The sequence below is a fragment of the Prionailurus viverrinus genome, chromosome A2, assembly GCF_022837055.1.
Source record: "Prionailurus viverrinus isolate Anna chromosome A2, UM_Priviv_1.0, whole genome shotgun sequence".
NCBI classification, from domain to species: Eukaryota; Metazoa; Chordata; class Mammalia; order Carnivora; family Felidae; genus Prionailurus; species Prionailurus viverrinus.
Window position 1 is genome coordinate 68,209,575 of NC_062562.1, and position 13,332 is coordinate 68,222,906.

Sequence of the window (13,332 nt, forward strand, 5' to 3'; positions counted from 1 at the left end):
ATTCCCTTTAGATCTATTCATGTTGTTGCAAATGGCACAATCTCATCCTTTTTTATTGATCTGAAACAGTCCATTGTATAGATAGATGATAGATGGTAGATAGATAGATAGATAGATAGATAATCACATATTTCTTATCCATTCATCTGTGAATGGACAGTGAGGTTTCTTCTATATCAACTATTGTAAATACTACTGCAATAAATATAATGATGCATATATCTTTTTGAACTGGTGTTTTGTTTTCTTTGGATTTCCCAGTAGTGGGATTATTGGATCATATGGTGTTTCTACTTTCTAATTTTCTGAGGACCCTCCATACTGTTTTCCACAGTGGCTACACCAATTTACATTCCCACAAACAATGCACAAGTGTCTTTTTTTCTCCACATCTTTTCCAACGCTTGTTATTTGTTGTCTTTTTGGTTCTAGCCATTTCGACAAGTGTAAAGTAATACCTCACGGTAGTTTTCATTTGCATTTCCCTGGTGATTAGTGATGTTGAGCACATTTTCATGTGCCTATTGACCATCTGGATGTCTTCTTACCTACGGAAAAGAAGAAGAACAGATTAAAATTTCCAAATATTTATTTTGTTGACCTCTTAATTCCCTGGGTATTTCTTTGCTTATCAAACCAAAAGTTGAGGTGGCATACAGCGCCCCACAGCAAATGTCACATTTTTTTAGTTTTTCTTATGTCTACAGGTAGCCTATCACTAAGTTGTGGCTCATGCAACGTGAAGTTTTGTGCACAGTTTCCAGGAAGTGTTCTTTATGCTGCTTGGAATGTGGATATGAAAGTTTAAGCTCAAACTGGTAAAAAGTGGCCCAAAGTCAAGGTACAGTGGAGAAGAAAGTGGGAAGAAATGTAGGATCCTGGCTCCCTGAGTATTCCATGGAGCAAAACCAAACTTGCCCTCTGTTGCTTTATGCTCAAATTGTACATAAGAGAGAAATTAACTTCCATAGTTGTTTTGATTGTTGATGATCCCAGACATTGTCTAATGCTAACATACATGGTTACTGTCTTAACCACTGTGGGTTTTTATAACAAAATACCATAGATCAAGTGATTTACAAAGCAATCGAAATTTATTTCTCACAGTTCTGGGGGCTGAACGCCCAAGATCAAGCCTCTGGCAGATGCAGTGTCTGGTGAGAATCTGCTTCCTCATTCTGAGAAGATGGTCTTCTCACTGTGTCCTTCTCCCTCTCAGAGGGAGCTCTTTGGGGCATGAATCCTATTCATGAGGGTTCCACCCTCGTTACCTAATCATCTCCCAAAGACCCACACCTCTAAGCTACTTACGTGATTTTCAAGGATTTTCTTTGGAAACATTCTAAGATTACTTTAAGCAAATCTGAAAGTTGGAAAATTATGATCTAAGTTGTAATATTTAGTTGATCAAAACCGTTGTGCAATTATTTTTGTTTTTGCAGAGCTTTAATTTACAAGGATATCCTTTTCAAAATAGATAAGCATATTGTTTTTCAAAGGTTTTACCTATTTTTTTTTTCAGTATATTCTTTGCTACAGACATCAATTCTAGCTTTTTCAGGATAACTTCATTTAAGCAATCTTTATGTAAATTTACAGTTTGTTGTTTTAATAATATTTAAGATCATTCCTCACACTTCAAGTCACCTGAATGTGTGTGTTTGTGTATTCAATTCATTGATTTTTTTTTTCCCTCGCACTAAATTAGCATCTGCAGTAATAAATACCAAAGTTAGCACCTTTCTCATTGTCATTTTATTTTCTCTGTCAAGATTCATAATTTTCCTCATATTTCTAATTTCCTTTCTCTCTTTGCATTATCAACTCCTTTGGTGTTGCTTGTACCAACTTTTAATTTATAACTCATGAATTTAATTAGAGCAACAGATTATCTTTGAGATCAACAAGATATTGAATTGGGCTCATTCCAGGAGCAATTCAGAGCTGTTTCATTAGAGGCTTCCCTACCTGAAAACAAAAATGCACCCAACTGGTTAATTTTTCAGAGTTAATAGTCAAGTCATTATTAAATATTGTATTTGGCTTATTCATTTAATAAGTATGTTATTAATTTATTAGTCTTTTTCAGTGTGCATATGTCAATGGAATTTGTGAACATTTTTTTGGTAATTGTGTTGTTTTAAGAGTATTTTAATGTTGTAATGAGAAATAAAGTGCTCTTGTAAGTGACAAGAGTCCACATTGAAATATTTCATGAAGAGTATTCAAAAGAATCTTAGCATCAGAGAAATCAGAATTCTCTTTCAGGACTTCTAAAGTCATTCAAAATAGGACTTTTACTGTCAATAATGGCAAAGGTTGTTTAAATATATATTTGAATCTTCATATCTGAAGGGTGGTCACTCTTGTGAATTTGGAAGCTGAAAATGTCCTAAGAATAATTCATCCCAGATAGATTTTTAGGGTAAAGTTGAAAAGAACTGAAGAGATGTTACTATAGGCTGGAAAAACAAACTATGAACAAGGAGATGGATATTTAGTTGGAAAGAAGATAGAGATAAGGAAAAAGACTAAAGAGCTCAGCTGAGGCCACACTTTCTGGTCATAATCCCCTTCTGTTTTCTTATCCTAACCCTCTCCAGCGGTCCTTCCCTCTCCCCCCCCCCCAGTGGATGATGTCACAGCCCAGTCAGGTCAGGTTCTGGAAATAATACTGGCTATTCCAAGGCTGATGCCAGACGATCAGTAGCCCCCCACACACTCCCCCATCCCCCCAGAGGCAGAAGAAGTACACCTTGCTGGAGTAAACATCCTCTCCCTGGTGCTTTTCTGTTTCCTCTTCTGGTACCCAAGGTCTTTCTGATCCAAGGGACTCCATTCAGGGCCCTACCCCTGCCTGTCGACTTTGCTGCCCAAAAGCACCTAGTTGAGGAAGGGTATGCAGAGTTTGAGGATTGATATACAGCCTAAGCTCCATTCCACCCCTACTGTCTGTGCCCTTCCTGGACCTATACCTGCACTGAACAAAATGCACCTTTCCTGATTCCAGCTTAGGCTTGTTTGTGGAAGCCCTGGCCAGCCCTCTGCAACCCCATCTAGTCACCTCCGATAAGTCCTTACCTTAGAAACAGACTCTACTGTTTCCCTTTGCACTCATGTTGGCTGTTCTGTAATTTCACACCCTCTTTGTCTCTCCCACACTCTTTCTTGAGCCTGTGAAATCATATATTTTTGTATATTTTGTGTATATATATATATATATATTTGTATATTATGTGTATATATATGTGTGTATATATATATATATATATATATACACACATATATATATATATATATATATATATCATATATTTTAGCTCCTGAAATCATATAATCCTTCATTCTTGAAGTTCGTTTTGGGTGTGCCATCCAGTTGTCTAACCTCGGACAAGTTACTACCCACTTTTAATCACCCTCATTTTGCCTCTGGAAAATGGAAAACTTACTCACGTCTCATAAGGTTATTGTCAGGATTGAATTATTTGGTTCCTATAGAGAACAATGCTTTGTTCCTAATAAGCATTCACAAATGCTGGATTACATCACCACCACCATCACCATTGTCATTCACTGTTTACCCTGCCAAACTTCTGTCCATGAATTCCTGCATTCACCTGTTTGCCCAGGGTTATTTAGGCTATTCTTGATTAAGAGTGTTTATTTGGTGGGATTCTATTTTAATACAAACCGGTAAATCTGAAGGTACTAGCTAGACCAATGATGTTGGTGGACTGTAATGGTTCATTTTCACGCAACCAGTCGGTTTGTATATCTGTCATCAAATTTCCTGAATCAACCAACTAAGGGCTGGGTATGTGAAAACATAGTGAAAGAGTAGAAATGCTAATTTTCTTTTCACTTGCTACCAAAAACTTCAAAGGACATATTTCTTATACTTTCAGAAGTTACTAATTGACACATTTTTAAAATAAATTTTAAGGCCAATTGAAAATTGAGTACTTTTCTGACAACTAAACCAAAGAAACATCATCCAGAACCATATGATCTGAAGAGTTAAGCTTCACTATTTTCAGTCTGAGAGTCCAGTTATTTAAATATTGCTAAATTACTAAACTGCCGATTCATTCAGAATATCATTGCTTTATACTTCATTATTTCAGAGAAATTTATGAGTCTTGGTACTCTCTGGATTCAATCTCCCATCACTCCTTTCTCTGCTTTTACATATATCCAGGTTTTGTTCTTTATAGTAGTATTTTAAAGTTTCATAATATATTTATGATAGATCAAATTGGTGACAAAATATAATTTAATTATTTATGCTGTATAATGAATGTCAAGGCTAAAAATAAAAAAAAAAGAAACAGTTGCTGATTCTTACCTGGTAAAAGAAAATGCAGAAAAGACTCCCAACAGAATAAAGAAAACAAGAAATTACTTTTACTTAGGACCAATACAATTTACCTTTAATAATAATATTTTAAAAATTATTCTCCCTTCTTTATGCAACACATTATTTGTATTGTGGTTTTCCTTGCTACTTGATTTCATCACACTCCATTATCCAACAGATGCATTAGCCAAATACAAGACAGGTCAGTTTGTTTTCAGTGCTTTTTTAGAGACGTCGCTTCCTGCGTTTGTATGTCATGAAACGGAAAAGGGCTGATAATATCCAGGTTGAGTCGAACCCCAGAGCAGGTGGGGAAGGGTGGCTCTTTAGCTCTAAGAGGAAAGTGCAGAAGCATAAAATGCATGCACACTGCTTTCTGCTCAGAATGCCACAAAAAAAAAAAAAGGCGTATCTGAGAAGTAGGCAGGTGATTATTCTCAGAGACCCAAAATGGCATTCCAATATCTGTGGCTCCACATCCAAGAATCAGTAGCATTCAGCATTCTAACCAGAAGGTCAGTCAGTGGTAGTTACCAGGAATAGCATCGCCCAGTCGACACTAAACAGACACTAAACAGAATTGGAGACAAAATGTCCTGCCGGTAACAATAGGAGACGAGGAGTGGAACGTGTGGCAAGAAGTCAAGACAACGACTCAGACTCAGAGAATGAAAAAGGGAATCGATATCATGAAATGGATTAAATTTATGGATTGTGTCTTCCAAATACGGCGGGGACTGTTGCTGAAGTTCAAAAGGGACATGCATTAAGATAAACCAAGAACAAAGCCCACAGGGCCGGCTGTAATTCCTTGTGGATCATTCCTACAGTTTGGGATGCCTGGAACACAGGTGGGCCCCTAATGTGAGGGAGAAAAAGGAGCCAATGAGATGCTATGTGAATCTCATCATGAACTGTTGGGCAAACTGGATCCTTTGTCTATTCTCAGCTTTTCCTCGGGACGGTGTTGGCTCTTTTGTGTCTTATCAGTTTCTAGAAATTCTCCTTCAAATATACCAGCTAACAGATTTTTTATGTTGCAAAGAAAACCCCACTATACCACAATAAATGTTTTCCTAAATTTTACGTAATTTTTAATTTAATTTTTTAAAATTTTACTAATGTTTATTTTCGTTTGAGAGAGAGAGAGAGAGAGCGTGAGCATGAGTGGAGGAAAGGCAGAGAGAGAGACACACACAGACAGAGAATCAGAAGCAGGCTCCAGGCTCTGAGCTATCAGCACAGAGCCTGACTTGGGGCTCGAACTCATGAACTGTGAGATCATGACCGGAGCTGAAGTCAGACGCCCAACCAGAGGAGCCATCCAGGCGCCCCTAATTTAATTTTTAATTTTATATTTAATTTTCTCATTTAATGAAATAATCTTGTTCCAAATATTTACTGGCACTCAATTTGCTTTTGTTATTCTCTAATTCAGATTTTCAAGGTTGAATTGAAAATATCTTCCAAAAGCTTTGAGATTTAGATAAATATTTCTGAAGTATTAATTAGCCCTTTGTTCACAAAATGAATAACAAGTATATGCTAAGATTGAAAATAGAATATGTCTATGAAGATATACAAAGTTTTATATATAAAGTTATTTTATGCTTATAAAGATACAAAGTTTACATTAACAATATAATGTAACGAAGCTTTAATTCTGTTTTTTTTTTTTAAGTTTATTTATTTATTTTGAGAGAGAGGTGCATACACATGCACAGGGGAGAGGCAGAGAGAGGAAGAGACAGAATCCCCTGGATGCGGGGCTGAGTCTCACAAACCATGAGATCAAGACCTCAGGTGAGATCAGGAGTCAGACACTTAACCACCCAGGCACTTCTAAATTCTGTTGTATTTTATATGTTATTATTTCTGGTTATTTTATTTAGTCACATTCATTGACTGCCTTCTATATCATGGAATGTAGTCTGTGAACATTTTCCTGGGTTGAAAATGCACTCCCTCACTTGTGCACAAGAAAATAAATCTCCTCATGTCCACTCTCCCTCTAGACTCCTACCTATTCTGACAATGGCTAAGCCTACAGGAGAATGTGGAGGGAGAAAGCTTGTTCCTAGATCTGCAATGTGTCTGCCCCAATGCTAACTTTGAACAAAAAAATAATCTATTTGGTTCAAGATGTCTACAAACTTTTACATATCAGAAAGGCTTTTCTTTACCATATTAATTTCCTGTGAATATCAAAGTGCTGAGTGGATCACAGGTTTGTATTTTAAAATACCACATGGGGCGCCTGGGTGGCTTAGTCGATTGAGCGTCTGACTTTGGCTCAGGTCATGATCTCGTGGTCTGTGAGTTCGAGACCTGCTTCGGGCTCTGTGCTGACAGCTCGGAGCCTGGAACCTACTTCAGAGTCTGTGTCTCCCTCTCTCTCTGCCCCTCCCCTGCTCATGCTCTGTCTCTCAAAAATAAATAAATGTAAAAACATTTTTTTAATTTAAAAAAATTAAATTTTTTTTCAACGTTTATTTATTTTTGGGACAGAGAGAGACAGAGCATGAACAGGCGAGGGGCAGAGAGAGAGGGAGACACAGAATCGGAAACAGGCTCCAGGCTCTGAGCCATCAGCCCAGAGCCCGACGCAGGGCTCGAACTCACGGACGGCGAGATCGTGACCTGGCTGAAGTCGGACGCTTAACCAACTGCGCCACCCAGGCGCCCCTTATTTAAAAAAATTAAAATAACACATTGTAGACAATTGCATTATCAGGAAAGACCATTTGGGGATTGAAAAGGCAGATAAGCACAGAGAAGACAAAAACTTATGAATGGATTCTTCATCTTTATTATCAAATTGGTTTACAAATGCCTAGTCTTTTCCGTGCATAAATACACATATATATCAAAATATAGTTGACATTTTATGACTTCTACTGTGTGATATATACGACCAGCCAAATCATTATTAAAATGATTTCCTTCCATATTTCCTTCCATATCATATTTATAAAACATATGATATTTTAGAATAAGGAGATTATTATTAATTATCATGATTATATTTTTAGATTTTTTTACGTTCAAAAGGAGGAAACAATGGATTACGATGTCAAGACCAGAGTTTGCTAAAGATCATAAAGGATATCATTTATTTAACATACGTTCCATTTTTTTAAGAAAATTTCAGGAAGAACTTTTGGAACCATTTTTATAAAAGACATTATAAATATTTGGGGGGAAATTTTGTTAAACAGATATTTTACTGACTTACAGAATTTAAAATGAGGACGAACCATGAGAGAAGAGGAGATTTCTTTAGAAAGTCACAAAGCTGAACTTATTTGGGATACAACTTTTATTTATTTATTTATTTATTTAGTTTTATTTAAGCTTCAAAAAGTACTAGGAACAGAATTATATTCTTTTGCTATTGTGGGTTGGAATAAGTTATGTAATTAGTTATGTAATTCAAAGGACTGTAAGTTACTTTGGCTAGGTGTAGGGATGCAAATGAAACCAGATGTCAAGTATTTGGAAAACACACGTTGAATTTTATCAGGGAGAAACAGAAATGAAAAAGAAAGAAAAAAGAAAGGGAGGGAGGGAAGGAGAGAAGACTGGAAATGCAGGAAGATGGAAGGTATGGAGAAATGTGACCTTTGATTGGAATTTTTCTCTCTTGTTTCGTGGAACTAATAACACCAGCCCAAATCTTCGGATTCTGTGAAAACGATTACGATCAAAATGTTTTTGTATAACCAAGTGGCCCTGCTTAACCTTCATCATGTAACAGCTGAGTTGTAGAGTGATGGCCTGAGAAAGGCCACACCGTAGTGCCATTTGTGACATCCTGACGAGCATAAAAATCAAGCTTCCAGCTATGGAAGGAACAAGTCATGGGAATAAGAGGCACAGTGTAGGGGATATAGTCCATGTTACTGTAAAAGCCTTGTATAGTGACAGATGGTGAGCAAAGCATAACACATAATCTTCTAGAATCATTATAGAGTATACCTGAAACTAATGCGACATTACATGTCAACTTATTCAATTTTTTTTAAATGAAGACAAAAAAAAAGATTTCAAAAGGGGGAAAAAAAAATCTATGCATTCCATAGAAGATTCCAACAGCTTTCCTTAACGTCTGTGCCTCAGCTCTTAATATCAGAACCAGGCTTAAATTTAACATAATTTATTCAAACATAGTCCACTTATTTATGTATTAGGAATCTTGTCTTCACATGCTTAATACTTGTTGCTTAGTCCCAAATCTCCCCTCTCTAAATTAATCAAGGTGTTATTGGGGTGCCTGGGTGGCTCAGCCGGTTGAGCGTCCGACTTCGGCTCAGGTCATGATCACACAGATGGTGGGTTTGAGCCCCACATCATGATGTGTGCTCACAGCTCGGAGCTCAGAGCCTGGAGCCTGCTTTGGATTCTGTTTCCCTCTCTCTGCCCCTCCCCTGCTCGCACTCTGTCTCTCTCTCTCAAAAATAAATAAACATTAATTTTTTTTTAATTAATCAAGGTGTTATTTAGGACAGTGTATCTTTTTTTTTTTTTAATTTTCTGTATTACATTTCTTTATTTTTGAGAGAGAGAGAGAGAGAGAGACAGGGTGTGAGCAGGGGAGGGGCAGAGAGAGAGGGAGAAACAGAATCTGAAGCAGGCTCCAGGCTCTGAGCTATCAGCCCACAGCCCAACGCTGGGCTTGAACCCACGAACTGTGAGATCATGATCTGAGCCAAAGTCGGACCTTCAACCGACTGAGCCACCCAGGCACCCCAGGACAGTGTATCTTTTTACCTTCTTATGATTTTTAAATTTTTCAGATAAATTTTCTTATCTTTGTAGTAATAACATCCATATTTATTCATCGTCATTAGATATATTGAACTGCACAATTTCTGTTTGGATGGTTTGAAGTTTATTGTTATTCTTGAGAAGTGATCAATTTTGTAACCATTTTGAGCATTCAAATAAAATTTAGTATCTCTGTTTAGAGTGCATATTTTTTGATAAATAGCTAATAAACCAATAGAATTAATTAGCTAGTATTTTGCTTTTACTACCCATTGGTAACATATAGTAATGTTAACATCTGACATTCATTTTGGAATTTCAGTCAATATTTCCAGGCGATGAAAAGAGATGTTGTATAACATGTTTTAATATTCTACTCGAAGCTAATCAAATTTTCATTGTGGACTTTATCTCATCCAATTTGATTTTCTTTTGCCTTGCATCTTTCTCTGTTGAATGTTAATATAGACACCTTCACTTTATCTCTCTTTTCACGTTTAAGCCAATTTTAGTCCACCCCCTTTTTAAATTTACAGACCCATTTTTACATCAGAGCATGTGTATTTCTAGGTCTAAGTTAAAAAAAATAAAATAAAGAGAACTATCACATATTCTCTCAGTATGTTCTCCTAACATTTTTATAAGTAGCCTTCTAAGCTGTGGGAAAGAGAGTATAAATCCTGAAAAGACGCATCCATATTCTTGGTCTTCGACTTTCAGGTTGTTGTTTATGCAGAACAAGTTCGATAACATCGAGAGGACGAGTTTCCTCTTCTGCCCCCCAGGTGCCCAGCACAATCTGCTTGTTCTATCTACGCTCTGGCTTTTTCCAAGACCCTGAGCAGCTTCTGCGCACAGCTGAGAATGTTCCATTCCTTGCCTTAGTCTGTGCATTGGCCGACCCTCAGGCCCAGGGTGTGCCCGGAAATCTGCCTTTGGGGGGTCAGGAGCACACTGGCACTAGAAGTGCCGGGGGCCAATTTGCAGGGAATGTTGAGTTCTGAATAGTAGGAGGACATCTGGGAAGGAACTGGGAGGCTTGCTGGGACCAGTTCCGGGAGTGATGGACTTATACCCACGAAAGTGGCCAGAGGGGAGACGTTCCTGCCACTCTTCTGAAGGCAGCACGATGTTCAAGGCCAAACGCAAAGAAAAGCAAAAACAACCTGAAAATATATAATGGAATAGGGGCACCTGGGTGGCTCGGTTGATTTAGCATGTGACTGTGGCTCGGTCATGATCTCAGGTTTTCGAGCCCCAGTCCCGCCGTGTGTGGACAGCTCAGAGCCTGGAGCCTGCTTCAGATTGTGTGTCTCTCTCTCTCTCTGTTCCTACCCTGCTCCCACGCTCGCTCTCTCTCTCGCTCTCTCTCTCTCTCAAAAATAGATACACATTAAAAAATATACAATGGAATAATTGGCAGCCTGGTAAAAACAAAATACAAACTTCCTGGTAGTACATTGAGTCAGAAATGTGCACCTTTATGGGCATCTTAAATCAATAGATCTGCTTTGTTGTTTTTTGTGAGAGACGGTCAGTATTTTAACGATTGGGAAATAATAATTTCCAAATGGGTACTGAGTTATATCATAAAAGGTGAAAAGGGAATTTGAATTCTCAAGAGTTATGTCTGTGTTAAATTAATCTGCAAGTGCTCAGTATATTTATCGCAACTTTCCGTTAACATTAGCACTAACTAGGCTGCTGTATACAATGCAAGATATTAGGAAATATAAACTAGCACACATAATCTAGAGAGACGTTTGAAAGTGTGCAGCATGCCTTGTATATTTTAAAGTGACTTACCCCATAATTCCACTGACAAGAACTTATTTTAAAATAAAGGACATATATTCAAGGAAAAACATTAAAGTTTGTTTCTCAGGGAAAAAGTGACTGGCTATTTATGTGACTATGTAAAGGTACGAAAGTGCACTTAAAAAAGATAAAATTGTGTTGTCATATAAATGTTTGTTTAAAAATTTCTTAAGGTTTATTTATTCGGAGAGAGAGAGAGCGAGAGAACGTATGTGCGTGTGAGTGACTGGAGAAGGGGGTAGATAAAGAGGGACAGAAAGAACTCCAGGCAGGCTTCATGCAGCCCTCTATAAGTATTCTTATATATTTACGTGTTCATGGCCTGTTGTTAATTTTAAAAGTTATAATATTGCAGGAGTGCCTGAGTGGCTCAGGAGGTTAAGTGTCAGACTCTTGGCTTCAGTTCAGGTCATGAGCTCACGGTTTCATGAATTCAAACCATTCCCAACCCTGGACCCTGTTGGGCTCTGTGCTGGCAGCCTGCTTGGGATTCTCTGTCGCCTCTCTCTAAGCCCCTCCCCAACTCACCCTGTCTCTGTCAAAATAATTACATGAACTTTAAAAAAGTTATAATATTGCATAGATAATAAATACTTCAACTCAATTTTTTCTTGCCTTTCATTTTTATTCTTTCTTTTGATAATTTCCACAAATACTTAATCTTGGAGCACCGGAATGGCTCAATTGGTGAAGCGTCCGACTCTTGATTTGGGCCCAGGTCATGATCTCACGTTCGTGGGTTCAAGTCCAGCATCTGGCTCCATGCTAACAGCATAGAGCCTGTTTGGGATTCTCTCTCTCTCTGTTCCTTCCCTGCTTGTGTGCTCTGTCTCTCTCAAAATAAATAAATAAACTTAAAAAAATTAACCACCACAACAAAACAAATACTTAATCTTAAATCACATATACTAAAGAAAGCCAGTTTCCTCACTGATATTTCAGAGCATTTTGAAGTGCAGATTATCTCTGGCAACCTGGAATGAATCTGTGGCTGTTGGAGACAATGAGTCCCTTTGCATTGGCCCCAAGTGCAGATCAGTTCTTGTCTCTTTCATTCACGAAGGTCTTACTAACAGGCTGCTACATGAACTGACTTGCTCTGAATGTTTGGGCATAATAGAAAGAGTTTCTAGGGTACGTAAAGTAGAGACGAGTCTCTGTTTGAAGCTTGCCATCTTAGAGTTCCGCAGCATATACCGCAAACAAGACCTTTATCATTTGCCATATTTCCTGGATACGGCATATGCCATGGGCTAAATGCTACGGCTAATTACTTTCTGTTCAAAATTTCTAATTCCTGTAACCTGTACGATGTACATAAGTCTGTTCATTAACTTGTAACAAAACTAGGATTAATACATAACCTTGAATATCCAAGGAGTTCCCTGCTGAGTTGATCTAAGCATACTTTTCATAGATGTCTGACACAATTACATAGATGATTCTAGCACGTTCTACGCTATAACTGAATGTGATATATTTATTCCTGCTTGTATGCAGTGAAAAATGACTAGATGTCATCTCCCCACATATTATGTAGCTTGTAATTTTCTTTCATGTTCCATATTTTCTGAAAATGTTAATTTACATTATATTATTTTTGTAATTGTGCTGCACTGCGATTCTTACCTACTTTTGTTTACCAAAAAATAAGTATGCTCATTTCTGTGAGAATAAGCCATGTATCATGGTGTCTTAACTTCTGGAATTGTAGTAGTGTCAGAAGAAGCATACACAGAGAGGAATAAAGAAGGGAGCAAGTTTACATTACGTTCAATAATTCATTAAACACATAATGATTTGGTGCCTACTAGTGTTAGGATTGGAATTTCAATGCTGAGTAAATCAGACACATCCCATCCCACATGGTAAACATTCTAGGATCCATGCAGCACTGAAATAAATAAGTAAATCAAATAATTACTGACTGCTGGCAGTAATGGTTGATAGTTCGTAGGAAGCTTTTTATATTCTGTGCTAGAATCTGTTCTTCATTGCCTCTGGACAACATCTCCTGTCCTGAAGGCTGGTGGAGCAAAAGGGCACAGAAACTTACCAAGAGAAGGAAGGTTGGCTGGTTCAGGAGGACAAGCCCCCCATCATTTATGCCTCTACTCAGCCCTCCCATAATCCTCATGGGTAAAATACAAATACTTATTTTCATGGGAACTTGCGAGTCAAACAGTAAACAGGATCTTCAGCATGGGATTGCAGCAAATGAGAGCGATCTATGGTGATTTGTGCCACGTGGAACTCTCGCCCTAGAAGTTGGCCCAGGATGCTGGAAAGGCCTCACAGGGGAACATGCCTTCACAGGCATCTGAATATCTTGGGCATCTGGACAAAGAACTACCACGAAATAAACGCAACAAAACACTTGATATGAGGTC